At 43.6% G+C, this 17,711-nt stretch overlaps 1 non-coding gene across 1 annotated transcript; it reads right to left on the bottom strand.

Moving 5' to 3' along the window:
• Positions 1–10,347: 10,347 nt before the first annotated feature.
• On the bottom strand, positions 10,348–10,420 carry Trnaa-cgc (transfer RNA alanine (anticodon CGC)). The gene has a single exon. It is a non-coding gene; the product is annotated as a tRNA-Ala (tRNA).
• Positions 10,421–17,711: the final 7,291 nt, after the last annotated feature.

Genomic DNA, 17,711 nt, shown 5'->3' with positions numbered 1-17,711 from the left:
AGCGCTGCAACATGACAGTGCTTCCAGCGAGAGTGAAGCTACACCACCACAGTCCAGAGATGATGTGGGAGGCTTCTCTGCACTACACACACGAAGTGCATTACCACTGAGAGCAGAAAGTTGACTATCAGAAGTATAGAGGGCCAGTCCTTACCCTAGATATTGAGTGTCAGTCAGTGACAGTGGTGAGCAAAATTCATTAATTTGTCAGGGATGGGGGGAGGGAAAGCCACACTTAGTCGGCATTGGAATGGATTCTTCTCTTGGCTCAGTGGGCGAGGTGTGAGTGAAATATTGGTGATTCCAGTAACAGTCATTTATTGATACATAAGACCCTTTAAGCAAACAGAGCAATACATTGTATTATAACTCACACTATTCCTCACGGTAGCGGTGTAGCATGGAGTCATAGCGTGCAGATTTCAGTGACCGGCAACGGCTCTTGTTGCAGGGGAGCGCCAGGCGGCGTGTTCTTCCATTCATTACCGTGCCTGTGACCCTCTGCAGCGGCAGCGCGGTCTTCTCCTTGTGAATTCGCTCGTTGCGTTATTAATAAGCAGCTACGGCACGGTGTGGAGTGCTCGATCCAGGAATCGCACCAGTGACCCTCAGGTTTGGCTTCTTCTGGCGGAGTTCATCAACCTCTAGGTTAACAGGTGACCCACTTGGCGAGACCACAGTCCCTTTGTCCTCACCAGCCAACTGGGTAAGTACCACACGAACTTCTTTCTGGTACCATCTGGGATGGCCGCATTGATCTATCGGCTTGGTGCTGACATCTTCTTCTGACGAGCAGTGTAGCAGCTATGTCGCTGCAGGGAAGTATGACATCCGCTGATTAACCATCGTTCGTCCGTCCAGGCGACGTTTCTTAGTCTGTTCTTCCTCCCCTCAAACGACCCCCTCATACCCATATGCCCAGTTGTCGGAGGTATTTATTTGGTGTTTTCGCCTATGTCGCGAAGCTTCTAGGGCGGCACTGACTCTCTGGTCGTTGATCTATGCTTCTCACGTTGGGCAGAAAAGTGACCAATGTCGACACATGTGCTGGCTTTTCTTCTTAAAACACTGGTATGGTCGGGCATTGCTCCGTCACCCTCCATTCTATCGCCAGATGTCACGCAGACGACTTCAGTATGCTTAGAGTTCTTGGAGCATTGACCACTGATGTGCGAGCTGAGCTGGTTGTTGTTCTCCTTGGAAGCACTGCCCGTCTGCTCGCACATTGATCTGTCTAAGTGCTGACTGCTGCCGTGCAAACTCCACTGGCTGCCATTCCGATTATTGTGGCTTAACATGCCAAAGTCTCTAAAATGTTCACTTAACCTTTAATAAGTCTTTACGTATTTTTCTGCTGGATCCCTGATTTGAACGACCGTAAATAACACATAATTGTAGGTACACTTTGGTAGCCATTGGCAAGCAGAGGCGAATGTGTTGTTCGATGGAAACAAGTGTGGCACATCCAAGATGTTTTCCATTAAGCATTCTATGCTGTGTTCTTACCATAGTGAGAGAACTATCGTTAGCTTGAGCTGTGTGTGTGTGTGTGTGTGTGTGTGTGTGTGTGTGTGTGTGTGTGTGTGTGTGTGTGTGTGTGTGCTTGTTTTGCATGCAGCTATGCATTTCTCTCCAATCTCTCCAGTCTCTGGTGCACATTGGAAGTCTGCCTGTGGCACAGACAATGTTGTATTTATTGGACTGATTTTGAATCCTAGATTTACATAATGGTGTTCAGTTACTTAAACTGCCTGTTACGTACATATGAGATTAATGGACTCTTCAACATGTGCCAGATGTAGTGATAATTATGATGAATTCACAGTGCATAAATCATTAGGGGTGTAAGCTCCATTAACTGACAATCAGTTCCCAGTGTTTTCTATTGGCTAACCAGTTTGGTTCTCTGTTTTCATTTGAATTCACTGTAACAGTGTAAATTTGCACTAATCAGCCTGAACATAATGATCACCTACCCAATAGCCAGTACCTCCACCTTTGGCACGGATAACAGTGGTAATGTGTTGTGGCTTGGAAGCAATGTGGCTTTGTTAGGTTGGCACCACATCTGCACACAGAATTCGCCAAACTCCCTTAGTTTCCAGGGAGGGGGACGATGAGCTCTGATCATATGATTCAATCACATCCCAGATGAGTTTGACAGGGTTCAGATTGGGCGAGCTGGGGGCCAGCACACCAGTTTAGGGATGTACATGGTCTGAAACCGGTGTATGATGCTCTTTGACCGTCATGGTGTCTTGCGCCTCATGGATGCCCACCTGAATGTTCCCCAGAGCATAATGAAGTCGCCGCCAACTTGTCTCCAACCTGCAGTACAGGGGTCAGGAAGCTGTTCCCCTGGAAGACGATGGATTTGCGTCCTTCCATCGTATGATGAAGAAGGTATTGCGATTCACCAGACCATGCAACACTCGGCCACTGCGCCAACGTCCAATGCCGATAGTCACATGCCCATTTCAGTCGTAGTTGCCGATGTCATGGTGTTAACATTGGCACATGCAAGGATCGTCAGCTGTGGAGGCCTATCGTTAGGAGCTTTCGGTGTACTGTCTGTTCAGACACACTTTAACTCTGCCCAGCTTTAAAGTCTAATGTTATTTCCGCCACAGTTCGCGCCTGTCGTGTTGACCAGTCTGCCCAGCCTACGACATCCAATATCTGTTATGAGGGGTGGCCACCCAACCGCACGACGTCTGGACATGGTTTCACCTTGGTTTCGCCACTCGTTGAAGACACTCACCACAGCACTCCTCAAGTACCCAGCAAGTCGTGCAGTTTCCGAAATTCTCATGCCGAGCCTCAAGGCCATCACAATCTGGCGTCGTCAGACCCAGGTAGATCGCGAACCTTCCTCGTTCTATACACACACAGCATGTTCTCTAAAGCTACATGGACCTTGTATGTGTCTGACTAGCAGTCATTTCTCGCCAGGTGATATTGCTATCGCCTGCATGGATTTATATCGATAGTAGGTCGGTGGTCATAATGTTCTGGATGATCAGTGTATTTTCTGCTTGTACACTACTGGCCATGAAAATTGCTACACCAAGAAGAAATCAGTGGACAAATATATTATACTTGAACTGGCATGTGATTACATTTTCACGCAATTTGGGTGCATAGATCCTGAGAAATCAGTACCCAGAACAACCAACTGTGGCCGTAATAACGGCCTTTATACGCCTGGGCATTAAGCCAAACAGAGCTTGGATGGCGTGTACAGGTACAGCTGCCCATGCAGCTTCAACACGATACCACAGTTCATCAAGAGTAGTGACTGGTGTATTGTGACGAGCCAGTTGCTCGGCCACCATTGACCAGACGTTTTCAATTGATGAGAGATCTGGAGAATGTGCTGACCAGGGCAGCAGTCGAACATTTTCTATATCCAGAAAGGCCCGTACAGGACCAGCAACATGCGGTCGTGCATTACCCTGCTGAAATGTAGGGTTTCGCAAGGATCGAATGAAGGGTAGAGCGAAATGTAACGTCCACTGTTCAAACTGCCGTCAATGCGAACAAGAGGTGACCGAGACGTGTAACCAATGGCACCCCCTTCCGTCACGCCGGGTGATTCGCCAGTATGGCGATAACGAATACACGCTTCCAATGTGCGTTCACCGCGATGTCGCCAAACACGATTGCGACCATCATGATGCTGTAAACAGAACCTGGATTCACTCGAAAAAATGACGTTTTGCCATTTGTGCACCCAGGGTCGTCGTTGAGTACACCATCGCAGGCGCTCCTGTCTGTGACGCAACGTCAAGGGTAACCGCAGCCATGGTCTCCGAGCTGGTAGTCCATGCTGCTGCAAACGTCGTCGAACTGTTCGTGTAGATGGTTGGTGTCTTGCAAATGTCCCCATCTGTTGACTCAGAGATCGAGACGTGGCTGCACGATCCGTTACAGCCATGCGGATAAAATGCCTGTCATCTCGACTGCTAGTGATACGAGGTCGTTGTGATCTAGCACGGCGTTCCGTATTACCCTCCTGAACCCAGCGATTCCATATTCTGTTAACAGTCATTGTATCTCGACCAACGCGAGCAGCAATGTCGCGATACGATAAACCGCAATCGCGATAGGCTACAATCCGTCCTCAATCGATTCGGAAACGTGATGGTACGCATTTCTCCTCCTTACAGGAGGCATCACAACAACGTTTCACCAGGCAACGCCGGTCAACTGCTGTTTGTGTATGAGAAATCGATTGGAAACTTTCCTCATGTCAGCACGTTGTAGGTGTCGCCACCGGCGCCAACCTTGTCTGAATGCTCTGAAAAGCTAATCATTAGCATATCACAGCATCTTCTTCCTGTCGGTAAAATTCCGCGTCTGTAGCACGTCATCTTCGTGGTGTAGCAATTTTAATGGCCAGTAGTGTAATATTTGAATTATTACTGAGTATTTCATATTTCGTACAGTGTAGTCCATCTGGCTTTCTTTTATTTAAATGATGTAAACTCAATACCTGATTTTATTATTTTCGCTTATTACTGCTTTCTTTCTGTGGGGTTGCGAAATCAACGTAAATTTAAAATACTCATTATTCTCTCGTTCATTGGTTTGTATTGAGGAAGCATTATCTTGTCGTTGTTTACGCAGGTGATTGATTCATAATTAAAAACGCTTTGATGAAATTACGTAAACTGTGACTTCATGTGGTTAGTAAATAAAGACAAACATCCCAAAATCGCAAAGAGCTGCCATTAGAGAAGTAGAGAATGATCCTCAAATAGCCATTTTACCTGCGGACTAAAGAAATGTCATTGTACTACTTCCACTGTCAGACAACAAACGTCTGCTGTCCAATTAATGACAGTAATTATTACTTGTGATGAGTAATAAATTTTAATAGCATCTATTGTTCTGAGCTGGCCGTTGTGGCCGTGCGGTTCTAGGCCCTGCAGTCTGGAACCGCGGGACTGCTGCGGTCGCAGGTTCGAATCCTGCCTCGGGCATGGATGTGTGTGATGTCCTTAGGTTAGTTAGGTTTACGTAGTTCTAAGTTCTAGGGGAATGATGACCTAAGATGTTAAGTCCCATAGTGCTCAGAGCCATTTGAACCATTTTTTTTTTATTGTTCTGATTTGGAAAACTGACAAATGAATATCAGGATTCCAACGCCAATTTTTGTGAATGAAGCATTGTTTTCAGATAGTGTAAATCCAGAGATATACAGTTTCTTGAGCCTCGAAAAGGCAACAAACTATAAAAAGATTTTCATGAAAAAGAACTGATACTATCTTATCGAACGTCAGTGTTTATTAGTTATCATTATAGGTGGAACTCTTAATATTCCGATTCCGTTAGCCACACTTTGCAGATGTGAAAGTAGACTTTCGACTATGATACCAATGAAGACAAAAGTGAAGAATTGAATGAACATGGCATATGACTTGTGATGTGCATCGGCGGACACCACCAAATACGAAAAAAGTGTTAGAAGTAAGCAGAAATTAACACCCTATCTGCTTGTCATTTCTTTATTTAGTGAAAACAAAAACAGCGTGAGTTTCAGTTACCCAGCCTTTAGTTAAGTATTATAAATCATTTGCCACTTTAAAAATGCGAGTGTTAATTGTTTTAATCTAATGTTACTTAGGATCCAAATTTTGGTCAAGATAAATGACATCTGATCTTATTTAGGGCTAATTGTCTCAGAAAGGTTGGGAAAGCCTGCTCTATGAACTAATGAACTATTAGTACTTGTGCTCCCTGTGTCGCACATGCACCTCCTACAGGTGTAGCTCGTGGGAAGGACCTTTGACGTCCAGACGCAGGAATGGGTTTCCACCATAGGAACACCGCAGTAGGGGGTGCCACAGGGGTCGGTCTAGAACACCATACACTGCATACAGACGACACAGCACTGTACACCCGTAGCATAAATGACATGATGCTGCAGCGACACCTGCGGGCTGTATTTGACGTTCTTGCTCGGTGGGTCGCGAAATGGCGTCTAGCCTTTAACCCCAGTAAGACTTAGGTGCTGGCAGATTGTAGGAGTCCTCTGCCAAATGTTTGTGCCACAAATACACATCCAGTGTGAAGCTGTAGCATTGAGCGAACGAGTCAAGTGGCTGGGAGTGACGTTAGACTGCAGACTAGGCTGTGTGCTACACACATCGACGAAAGTACTGCATCGCGCTGATACGTTGTGCAGGTGTGTTGCTATTTCGACTTTTCCTGTACCGATGGAAAGTTCACCACTAATGTTGCCTGTAAACGTACATACAGTTACCAAGAGTACGACCTACAGGAACGCCACATACGAATGCATTGCAGCATTTTATTTGAAAGCAATGCAGAAGTAGAGAAGCATTATGCACTCATTAGGGACGTTTGTGGAACAGTATGATGAACATCGATATGGATAGAATCGGTTCCAATATTGATAGGAGGTGCTGCGGATTTATATTGCACAGGCAGTTCTCATCCGACATGTGCACGTAATGATTGATATCTACGACTATCGCGTCACTGTCGGATGTGCGCACCAGAACTGATTTTGGCCATCGAAGAAGCTACAGGACGTCATGTATCGCATCAAGTTGTTAGGAGACGACTGCATGATGTGAATCTCCATTCCCGAAGCACAGAGAGGACCACGTCCTACAACAAAACACCACGGACTCCGTTACAGATGAGGAAGAAATCATGTAGAAAGGGCACATCAGAATTGGAGTTAGGAGTTGTTCACGAACAAAACTTGGATCTCTTTGAACGTGATTAGAGACGACCCAGTAATTTTATTATTTTATCTATAGCTGTTATTTTATCAGAAACTGTAGTATATAATGCAGTATAAAATTCAGTTGTCATTTACACAGATATTTTTATTTCGCTTAACCGTTTTGTCAAATTAACTTGTCATCTTCAGAAACTTAGTATTGGCTTAACAGATGTCACTGTCTTCTTCACAGAAGCATAATGCCACAACATGTCCAAAACTGTACATATTGTATGTGATTATTGTAAACACAGATTGACATATTGATAATTTACAGTAAGTGAATCACATTTTTGTAACACATCAAGCTTGTACGTAGAAAAACGTGGTGTGGCATTTCACAATGCCTCTGAATACCTGTAGGGGATCCTGAGGGCAATCTCAGTATTCTGTAGTACAGGGACGAGATTATGCAAGCAAGGTCGTAGCCAGGATTTTCTCAATTGGGAGGGGGGGGTTAAATTTGTCAAAGAGGACCTCATAAAGGCACATTTTTTTCATTTTATGCTGAAACCACATACATTTACATTACTGGCCATTAAAATTGCTACACCACGAAGATGACGTGCTACAGACGCGAAATTTAACCGACAGGAAGAAGATGCTGTGATATGCTAATGATTAGCTTTTCAAAGCATTCAGACAAGGTTGGCGCCGGTGGCGACACCTACAACGTGCTGACATGAGGAAAGTTTCCAATCGATTTCTCATACACAAACAGCAGTTAACCGGCGTTGCCTGGTGAAACGTTGTTGTGATGCCTCCTGTAAGGAGGAGAAATGCGTACCATCACGTTTCCGAATCGATTGAGGTCGGATTGTGGCCTATCGCGATTGCGGTTTATCGTATCGCGACATTGCTGCTCGCGTTGGTCGAGATCCAATGACTGTTAGCAGGATATGGAATCGCTGGGTTCAGGAGGATTATACGGACGCCGTGCTGGATCCCAACGGCCTCGTATCACTAGCAGTCGAGATGACAGGCATTTTATCCGCATGGCTGTAACGGATCGTGCAGCCACGTATCGATCCCTGAGTCAACAGATGGGAACGTTTGCAAGACAACAACCATCTGCACGAACAGTTCGACGATGTTTGCAGCAGCATGGACTACCAGCTCGGAGACCATGGCTGCGGTTACCCTTGACGCTGCATCACAGACAGGAGCGCCTGCGATTGTTTACTCAACGACGAACCTGGGTGCACAAATGGCAAGACGTCATTTTTTTCGGATGAATCCAGGTTCTATTTACAGCATCATGATGGTCGCAATCGTGTTTGGCGACATCGTGGTGAACGCACATTGGAAGCGTGTATTCGTTATCGCTATACTGGCGTATCACCCGGCGTGATGGTATGGGGTGCCATTGATTACACGTCTCGGTCACCTCTTGTTCGCATTGACGGCAGTTTGAACAGTGGACGTTACATTTCAGATGTGTTATGACCCGTGGCTCTACCCTTCATTCGATCCCTGCGAAACCCTACATTTCAGCAGGGTAATGCACGACCGCATGTTGCTGGTCCTGTACGGGCCTTTCTGGATATAGAAAATGTTCGACTGCTGCCCTGGCCAGCACATTCTCCAGATCTCTCATCAATTGAAAACGTCTGGTCAATGGTGGCCGAGCAACTGGCTCGTCACAATACACCAGTCACTACTCTTGATGAACTGTGGTATCGTGTTGAAGCTGCATGGGCAGCTGTACCTGTACACGCCATCGAAGCTCTGTTTGACTCAATGCTCAGGCGCATCAAAGCCGTTATTACGGCCAGAGGTTGTTGTTCTGGGTACTGATTTCTCAGGATCTATGCACCCAAATTGCGTGAAAATGTAATCACATGTCAGTTCTAGTATAATATATTTGTCCAATGAATACCCGTTGATCATCTGCATTTCCTCTTGGTATAGCAATTTTAATGGCCAGTAGTGTATTTATTAATTTTATGTACACAATTCCATTTCTGGAGGCCTTCATATAAATAGTATTTGGTCTATAAATTAAGTAAGAGAAACTTTTCTTAAGGAAGTGTAATTTATACAACTTCTCTCTCTCTCTCTCTCTCTCTCTCTCTCTCTCTCTCTCTCTCTCTATATATATATATATATATATATATATATATATATATATATATATATATATATATAAAGAGAGAGAGAGAAGTTGTATAAATTACACTTCTTTCAGAAAATGTGGTGCAGGTAAATATTTTTTTATTTTGGAATATCATAATTTCACCCTATTTCAAACAATTCGAATATAATGTATTGTCTCTTTGCTAATATAATGTTCACTATCACAGAGCAGAAGAAGCCTAATGTTGGGTTAAATAACTTGTAAAGTTAAAAGGGTTCAAATCTCTTTTGACAATAGCTATTTTCCTCCTACTGCAATCTTGTATTTATATTTATAATTTATCTGAAATCAAGTCAGAATTTCTTCAGCACATCAAAGCATCACAAGTTCCTCAATTCTGACTAAAATTTTATTACAGTCTCTTCCATTTCATTAAAATTCTTCCATACGGAATTCACTAATACTATGAGCTACTGTTTTGGGATCTTAACATTGGTACACGCATTAATTTCAACTAGACTTTTAATGCATGCAACCTCATAAATGAATTTGTCTTTATCCATGAGAATATGGTCGTACTGCCTTTGACGCCAATGAATTCCTATATGATGGACAATATGTGTTGTCATTTGTATGATGTCTATTTACAAGTATATTAGAGTTGTGATAGTTGAACTCACTGTTTCAAGGGTATTATGAGTAAGACATTTCACAGTAGAACTTCGTTCTTGTAGTACAACTTGAAGAAAACATATAGCGCCGTTCGACAAGTGAGCCAACTTTATGCACAGGTGATGATCGCCTTCCAATATAAATATGGCTTTTAGTGTCTTGAGTCTCCGAAGAAATATTCGGCTTGTGTTCGACACAGCCCTTTTCATTTAAGTAGAGGAGCCACATCTTTAAGGGGAGTATAGTCTGTAAGGAAAAAACGAATTCACAATTAATTGGCTGTTGCCTACAGGAAGAGAACAACACCAGCATTTACGTAAAGTGAAAACAATTTCCAATTCTCAATGTTGCCAGCAAATGGGTTCGGACTATCTTGCCTCCTGAATACAAGGATTGCTAGCTCAGTGCCTCAAGGCGCAGGTCCAACCAGCGGTGGAGACTTTGGAAAAACTGGTTGCTGTACACTGTTTGAAAATGAAATAAAATGCATCAAAACAAAAGCGGAAATTCTGATGTTGCACACTTTTCCTTTAATTGTGCACTTTTCGTCATTTGATAGTGCATGATATTTAACTGTGCAGGGAATTTGTGGATTAAGTTATTATAGCATTACAAAAGCTTAAATACATTTTGGACGAAAGGGGGGGGGGAGGGGGAAGGAGGAAGGAGGAGGAGGAGGAGATTAGTGTTTAACGTCCCGTCGACACGAGGTCATTAGAGACGGAGCGCAAGCTCGGGTTAGGGAAGGACGGGGAAGGAAATCGGCCGTGCCCTTTCAAAGGAACCATCCCGGCATTTGCCTGAAAGGATTTAGGGAAATCACGGAAAACCTAAATCAGGATGGCCGGAGACGGGATTGAACCGTCGTCCTCCCGAATGCGAGTCCAGTGTGCTAACCACTGCACCACCTCGCTCGGGAAGGAGGAATAGAAGCAGGGTGCAATCGGTTTGGCCGAATTCAAGCAGCCCGCTGAAAAAGTCTTTTAGGAAAGAACGAATTATAGAGTGTGCTGTCATCACATACCGCTTCTGTTCTCTACAAACCTCTCTCTCCATCGTTTCGTATCAGAATCGGTTTACATAAGTGAGAACTGCCCAGGTGACCAAACTGGGCGATATTTTGCCATTTGGGCTAATAGTGACAGGATTTTGAGCACATTTTTAAGGAAAGGCAACCATAGTTCTTTGGGCAATATTTTTGGGTGACACTGGCAAATCCAAGCGTATTTTTACGCACTGATTATGATTTAAAGTTATTTGTAACGATGTTCAGCGCTCTGCTGCCTTGTGAAAAAATGAAATATGGCAACCGCAAAGATGTATAAACGACTCCAGCGTAGTTAACATTACGCTGCTATACATAAGCAGTTAGGCTATGACAGTAGTGTGTGCATATTTTTTACTTATGATAACGCTAGTGGACGAAACAAAATCGATTTTCCTCTTCTTTGTTGTTATAAACTTATCCATAAATAGAAACTGTCAGAAAAGCACAAACTTATCCATAAATAGAAACTGTCAGAAAAGCACACAAATAAAAACAACTAACAGCAGTACTTACATTACATTCATGAACTGATTAGCAAAACAACTGAGCTCAGGTAAGGCCAACAATATACAGTGGTTGGTCTTGGCTAAAGTGGAGATAGGCGATAGCCGATAGTGCTATTGGTATATAGATAGTTTAAACCAATCGATTGCCTTGTTGACTATCAATAGAGCGTATCCCTTTTTCGTCGTATGATTGAATAACAAAATATAAAGGGAGATCGAAAACTCCCGTTCGAAGGCCGTGCAGTCGGCATTGAAAATATCATCCCACCGACATCGTGTTCTGATGCGTGAAGAAATCTGTAACTAGCTGCTGCACTTCTTCGACCGACAGGAAATGTCGACATCTGAAGACCCTGTTTTAGGGACTGTGAGCGTAATATCGCATAGGGGGATCAGGACCATAGGGCAGGTGAGTGTTTCCCATTTGAGTTTGAGTAACTTCTGCGTTATGACATTTGCGATGTGGGGACGTGGGTTATCATGAAAGAGAAACACTCCTCGTCGATCGCGCCATTCCACAACGATGGTTTTCGGCAAACATGTTGCCCCATAAAATTCTTAACTGTCCAGTGGATATCTACCAATGTTTATTCTTCCGCAGCCAAGAAAAGAATTAAGCACGTTGGTCCTGTTTGGACGCAACTGGTAATAACGTCGCCATAGCTTATGTTTCTGCATTTGCTCCATGCACGTCGGAAAGACACGAATCCACGCCAATCCTTCGCTCACATGTCGGTGCTTACACACCTGCATCGGAGCTCCGCTACGTTACATATACGCCGTAGCAACGCCCCGAAAACAGGAACTGTTTCATCGTTCTTTTTGTATTTCAGTTTCGTTACACGGCGACTAGGTAGTGTGTACTTTCATTTGGGTGATCGGGGGGGGGGGGGGGGCTCCAGACCCCCTGGATCCCCCACCTCCTCCTTGGCTACGTCCTTGCTGCAAGCAATAGTGGGACTGTATCCCTAAAATATACGTGACAATTTCATCTTGATGGCGAAAAATTCTCGTGCTCATCATTGTGTTCTCGTGAACTTGTTCCTACATCATGCTGGACCACCAGAATGGAGTGGCCTGCCTATTCTCCCGGCATGAACCAATGGAACATGTGTAGGATCTATTGAAATCAGCTGTTTTCGGACATGGACAACTACCACGTACTCTGCGCGACTTAAGCATAATCGCCTTTGAAGAATGGTACAATTTGGACCTGAGTTGGCTTGATAATATCTTCGACTGTATGCCACGATTAATTCAAGTCTGCATCCGAGCAAGGGGACGTTTCATCACATACTGACGTTGCCCTGGATTGCTGTGAAAAATCCCCATTTGGAAGCAGGCGATACCGTCGTTATACAAATTTTCTTTGGTGATCTGGACACATTTCAAATAAATATACACTCATACTTCATAGTCAGTCTCTCTTTTTTGTGCCATGAATTTCGAAATAAAGCGGTGACTCAAAACATTTGTTGATTCGTGTGTATACCCCTCTATTGAAACTGTCTTCTTCACTCCCTCCGCAAGCGGGGCTCACATTCTTCAAGACTGTGGTCCATCCGCTGCTGGATTTTGCGGCGCTGGTACGGGACAACGCCGCCGCCACACACACACCGCCATACTGCATATGGTGCACAACCGGCGCTACATAGGTCGCTGCTGTCCCTGTCAGCGAGAGCACTTCAAGTACGCAGACAACAAATTTGACTCAAGTAATGGAAAAATCAGAGTACCAGGCACATGACTGCACCAGCTGCAGCTGACAAGATGGCCCGATCTTGCGTATCCAATATACCGTAATGCAGTAAGTTCTAGTACAGTTACCTTAAGTAAAAGCTATCCTAGGGCTTTATTTAACTTGTTCACATTTTGGTTTTCTTGTAATAAGTATTACTTATTGTTATTTTTAGTGGGGCTATAGGGTATCATATTCCTGTGGGTTTCATTGTATTTCCTTGGGCTGTTCAATTTACTGTATTTTGGGAGGTCGTGGCGATTTGTTTAAACAGATTGTAAGTAGGCTGTTTCGGTTTTTATGTTGGTAACGCCACATAGCGCTCTGTATCAAAATCACTGACTGTGCTGTGTGCAGTCTGCGGCTGGTTTGCATTGTTGGAATATTTGCTATTGTAGTGTTGGGCAGTTAGATGTGAACAACGCGTAGCGTTGCGCAGTTGGAGGTGAGCCGCCAGCAGTGGTGGATGTGGGGAGAGAGATGGCAGAATTTTAAGAGCAGACGATCTGGACGTGTGTCCGTCAGAAAAAGGAAATTTGTAAGACTGGATTATATGACTTTTGAACACTATTAAGGTAAATACATTGTTTATTCTCTACCAAAATCTTTCATTTGCTAACTATGCCTATCAGTAGTTAGTGCCTTCAGTAGTTAGAATCTTTTATTTAGCTGGCAGTATTGGCGCTCGCTGTATTGCATTAGTTCGAGTAACGAAGATTTTTGTGAGGTAAGTGATTCATGAAAGGTAAAGGTTATTGTTAGTCAGGGCCATTCTTTTGTGGGGACTACTGAAAGTCAGATTGCGTTGCGCTAAAAATATTGTGTGTCAGTTTAGTGTTGATCAGAATAAGTAAAGAGAGAAATGTCTGAGTACGCTCAGTTTTGCTCAGCTGTTTGAAAATCAAATAACTTAAGAGGTTTACCAGCACTGTCATTCTTAATTTTTCTAATGGGATGTTTCAAGATATGTTTACATATCCTTGCCATGATTGTAATGACTCTTCGGCGAGGGTGACAACACAGGCTGCCGTTGGACGGCAACACAAGCCTGTTTATTGTCTTTTTGTGGGCTCTGATGGATGTGGGTTATTTTTTCTTTTTGGGGTTTGTAATGGGTTGTATCTACACAGTATTTGAACCAGGTGAAAAATGCACACCTCAAGAGCTCATAAAGGAGAATATACTCCTCTTTAAAAGATTCTGATAGTAAAGCAGGTAAACAGCTACCTCAGTCCTCGTTACGTCTTACTCACCAAAAATTTTGACTTGCAAACATATTTGCACTCTTTTAGCACATTCTAAATCATTTTACCCAGTCTCCATTTGTAGTGAAGCCTTCGCACTCAAAATTTCCTCCTCATTCCCACTGTATATTACGTTCCTCTCCTAATGTCTCCTTTTCCTCCCGTTAGCACTTTTTTTGTTGCCTGTCTCTGCCACTGTCAATGTCTTTATCTCCTTCTCTCGCTCTTTCTTATCATTTTCATTGTGTCTCTGTCCCACTGCTGTTCCCTTTGTCCCACTCGTTCTCGCTTACAGTCTGCCGCTCTTAAGCCACCATTGTCTCCTATTCCCACATGGCCTTGGGGAGTGTTTGCTCCGAGTTCTGACCCCCAAAACTGGGAAACTTTAACGTTAGGGTATTCTCTTTTACTGCCAGTATCTGTCACTGACCATCACTATCTTCTCTCTCTTTGGCTCCCGCTGCCATTGTCTTCGTCCATCTCCCTTTGTCTTTCACTGCCACTTTCTCCCTGCCACCATCATTTTTGCCTCTCTCTTTCTCGCCCATTGTTACCGTCTCCGCTCTCTTGCACTGCTACTGTCTCTCTGCTACTCTCTTTCGGCACAAAAAATTGCGAGTATGTTCGCAAGCCAAAATTTTTGCCGAGGAAGCCGGAATTAGGACAGTGTCAGGGTGGTTCCCCACATTCCTGTCGGACTCTTTTAAAGAGGAGCATATTCGCCTGTTCTGTGCTCTGACAGGAGCATTTTTGAGCTGGCTCCCCCCTTCTTTTCCCCATTACAGCAGGGTGTGCAGATTATACAAATCTAATTCTGCAGATAAGTAGAGTTTTAGCAGTTTCTTTACATAATTCGACACATTTACATACTTCGTAGCATGCAAAAAACACGTAAGTATGCATGATATAAAGTTAACACAGAATCGTCTCCCAAACAATTCAAGTTCACCTTAACTATTTTACACAAAAACGCTCGACATTTTTACACTACATGCACAGTAACCAAAAAATGTGATGTTTGATTACAAAGAAATTCTTGGGAGAAAATAATTTTTATAAGATGCTTACGCCGCCAGGTGGCCAACTCGAATAACTTCCAAGTCAAGACATCCTGTACAACAGTTCAAATATGTGTGAATTCCTAAGGGACCAAACTGCCGAGGTCATCGGTCTCTAGACTTACGCACTACTTAAACTAGCTTATGCTAAGAGGGAGGACTCGAACCTCCGGCGGGAGGGGCCGCACAATCCATGACATAGGGCCACTCAGCAGTGCGTGTACAAGAGAAATGTGCCCATTATACAGACAGCGCGTCATAAAGTTCTGTTGGTGAAAAACTGACAACTAAAAACTAAGTTTAGTGATCTCAGGACCCTTTTGATGACTCTAAAATCCTTGTCATGTGTTCACTGTATCACTCAGAACTACATTTACACCTCACACTGGATATTACATGCATATTTTACGTGGCTAAGTGCGGTAACTTAGAACCTCTGGAGCTTGGTAACGGACAATGATACAGAAAAAAAGGTTCAAGGTTCCCCGAGAAGATCATCTTAAGACAAAACAATAAAAATTTCGACGATTTTCATGAACAGAAATTATAAAAGTGACCATATTCACAATTGGTACGGTTTGTACCCTAAAATCATGGTTTTTCAGGGTGTTCTTAGGAACCGCCTACAAACAAATGATACCTTTATAAGCCACCTAAGATCCACCCTAGACCATACCTATTGAAGAAGAACCAACCGATTTGCTCAATTTGCTTGGGCTGGAGGACCTGTGTAATGTTTAAATGTTGTCCCTGTATGATAGGATGGTTACCGTATGCCCGTTCTTCCCATGGACGCTAGGCCAAGCGCTATCGAAAACACTTGATCACTTCCCACTGCAGTCAATAGAACTAGATTCAAATGGTTCAAATGGCTCTGAGCACTATGGGACTCAACTGCTGTGGTCATCAGCCCCCTAGAACTTAGAACTACTTAAACCTAACTAACCTAAGGACAGCACACACACCAATGCCCCAGGCAGGATTCGAACCTGCGACCGTAGCAGCAGCGCGGCTCCGGACTGGAGCGCCTAGAACCGCACGGCCACCGCGGCCGGCAATAGAACTAGAGATATGACTGCCTGAAGAATAGCATTTTCGCGCGCGGGGTTCTGGAACATACTGACGGACCTATGTCGGAAATTGTATTGCCACCTCAGGTTAGGCAATCCATGCCGCTCTTTGTATAGCGTCGCCAAAAGTATTCATAGATGTTCTTTGGTATAAATTTATCGTGTATTCGGAAAAATCTACCTTCCAAAACTGCACAGACGTTTGTTTTTGCTTTGTTAACAGCAGACCAGCAGACATGCAAAAGAACTGGTGGTAAAAACAAGCCCTGTTAGAGGCACAGCCCTATAAGCTTATATCCCAAAACTGTCGGAGGTAAGAACCACAGATTGAGCTGCGAGCGAAAGATACTTATTCTACAAGCATCACCTGAAGACGACGTCGAGGTACACTGTAGAAAAGTCGTGTTTCATGAAGGACTGCACCCGGCTGGATACCCGAGAGCAATGCAAACATGGAAGTTTTGCTCTTGACATAGGCATCCGCAAGGGGGACATGACGGGTCCCTCGCTTCCGCACATTTCTAGCAATGGTTGCCAGCAATTATTATTAAGTCACAGACTTACAATTGCCTATCTCTATGGAAATTATTGTGATTTTTAAAGTTTAATTCTGTTGCTATTTTGAGAAAACCGAACTGTGACTTTTTAACTCAAGATGATAACTGTCAGAATTTTGAAATAAAGTAAGGGATTAATAATTTGGCATTTTCCCTGATTATTTTTATTGCTATCCAACAGGCTTTCATCAACAGTTACGACGTATTTTCCGTTTGAGACTTCTAATTTTCAATGAAAATTTGACATTATTGGCACATGAACAAAAGGAGAAAATTGTGGATAACTTGTTGAATACAAGGGATTTAATCATAAGCGGAATTTAATTTTAGAGAATGAAATCAAAACTTTGACATTCATATTCATACCAATAGTTCTAAAATATACACATAGCTTATGAAATATGCTCGCCGGTAACCAAAAGTCGATACCTGTTATGACGTCCCCTTTCCCCTTTTGTTGTCGCTGTTGATGTTGAGCCGCTACTGCTACAGCTCGGTCGGTGGAATGGAGACGCGACGCGCAGTGATGGTTGTCCCCGTCGGATAACGTGGAACAGCACCTCAAAATCTCTAAAGAAAATTGTTCCTCGCGTAATGTATGAAAGTCCGTTTGCGAGTCCGCACAGTCTTCTCAGCGATGCGAACTGCTGATTTTAATTGTCTGTTATGGTTTTATGATGATTTGCTATGCCCGGTTAGTTAGTTATCGCAGTATTGAGTGAATCATTCATCACCGGCGTCGTTTCACACCACTGAAGTGAGGAAAAATTCGTTTGCGGTTCAGTATCAGTAATTGTTGTTACGTTGCTAGGCAGAATTGTTCACTACGGCACGACGCAAATCCAGAGATAATCTATAATGCTATCTTGCTTTCGTGCGTCGTAATATTATTTCGGCAAAACACTCCTTCCAATGGTCAATGTTCATCAAGTCAATCTTTCAATTAAAATGTTCACAGTTAATTAATTTTGATCATCAACTATC

This window comes from Schistocerca nitens, chromosome 4 (assembly GCF_023898315.1).
Source record: "Schistocerca nitens isolate TAMUIC-IGC-003100 chromosome 4, iqSchNite1.1, whole genome shotgun sequence".
NCBI classification, from domain to species: Eukaryota; Metazoa; Arthropoda; class Insecta; order Orthoptera; family Acrididae; genus Schistocerca; species Schistocerca nitens.
The sequence above is the reverse complement of the archived record's forward strand: the minus strand, read 5'-3'. Positions and strand labels throughout refer to the sequence as shown.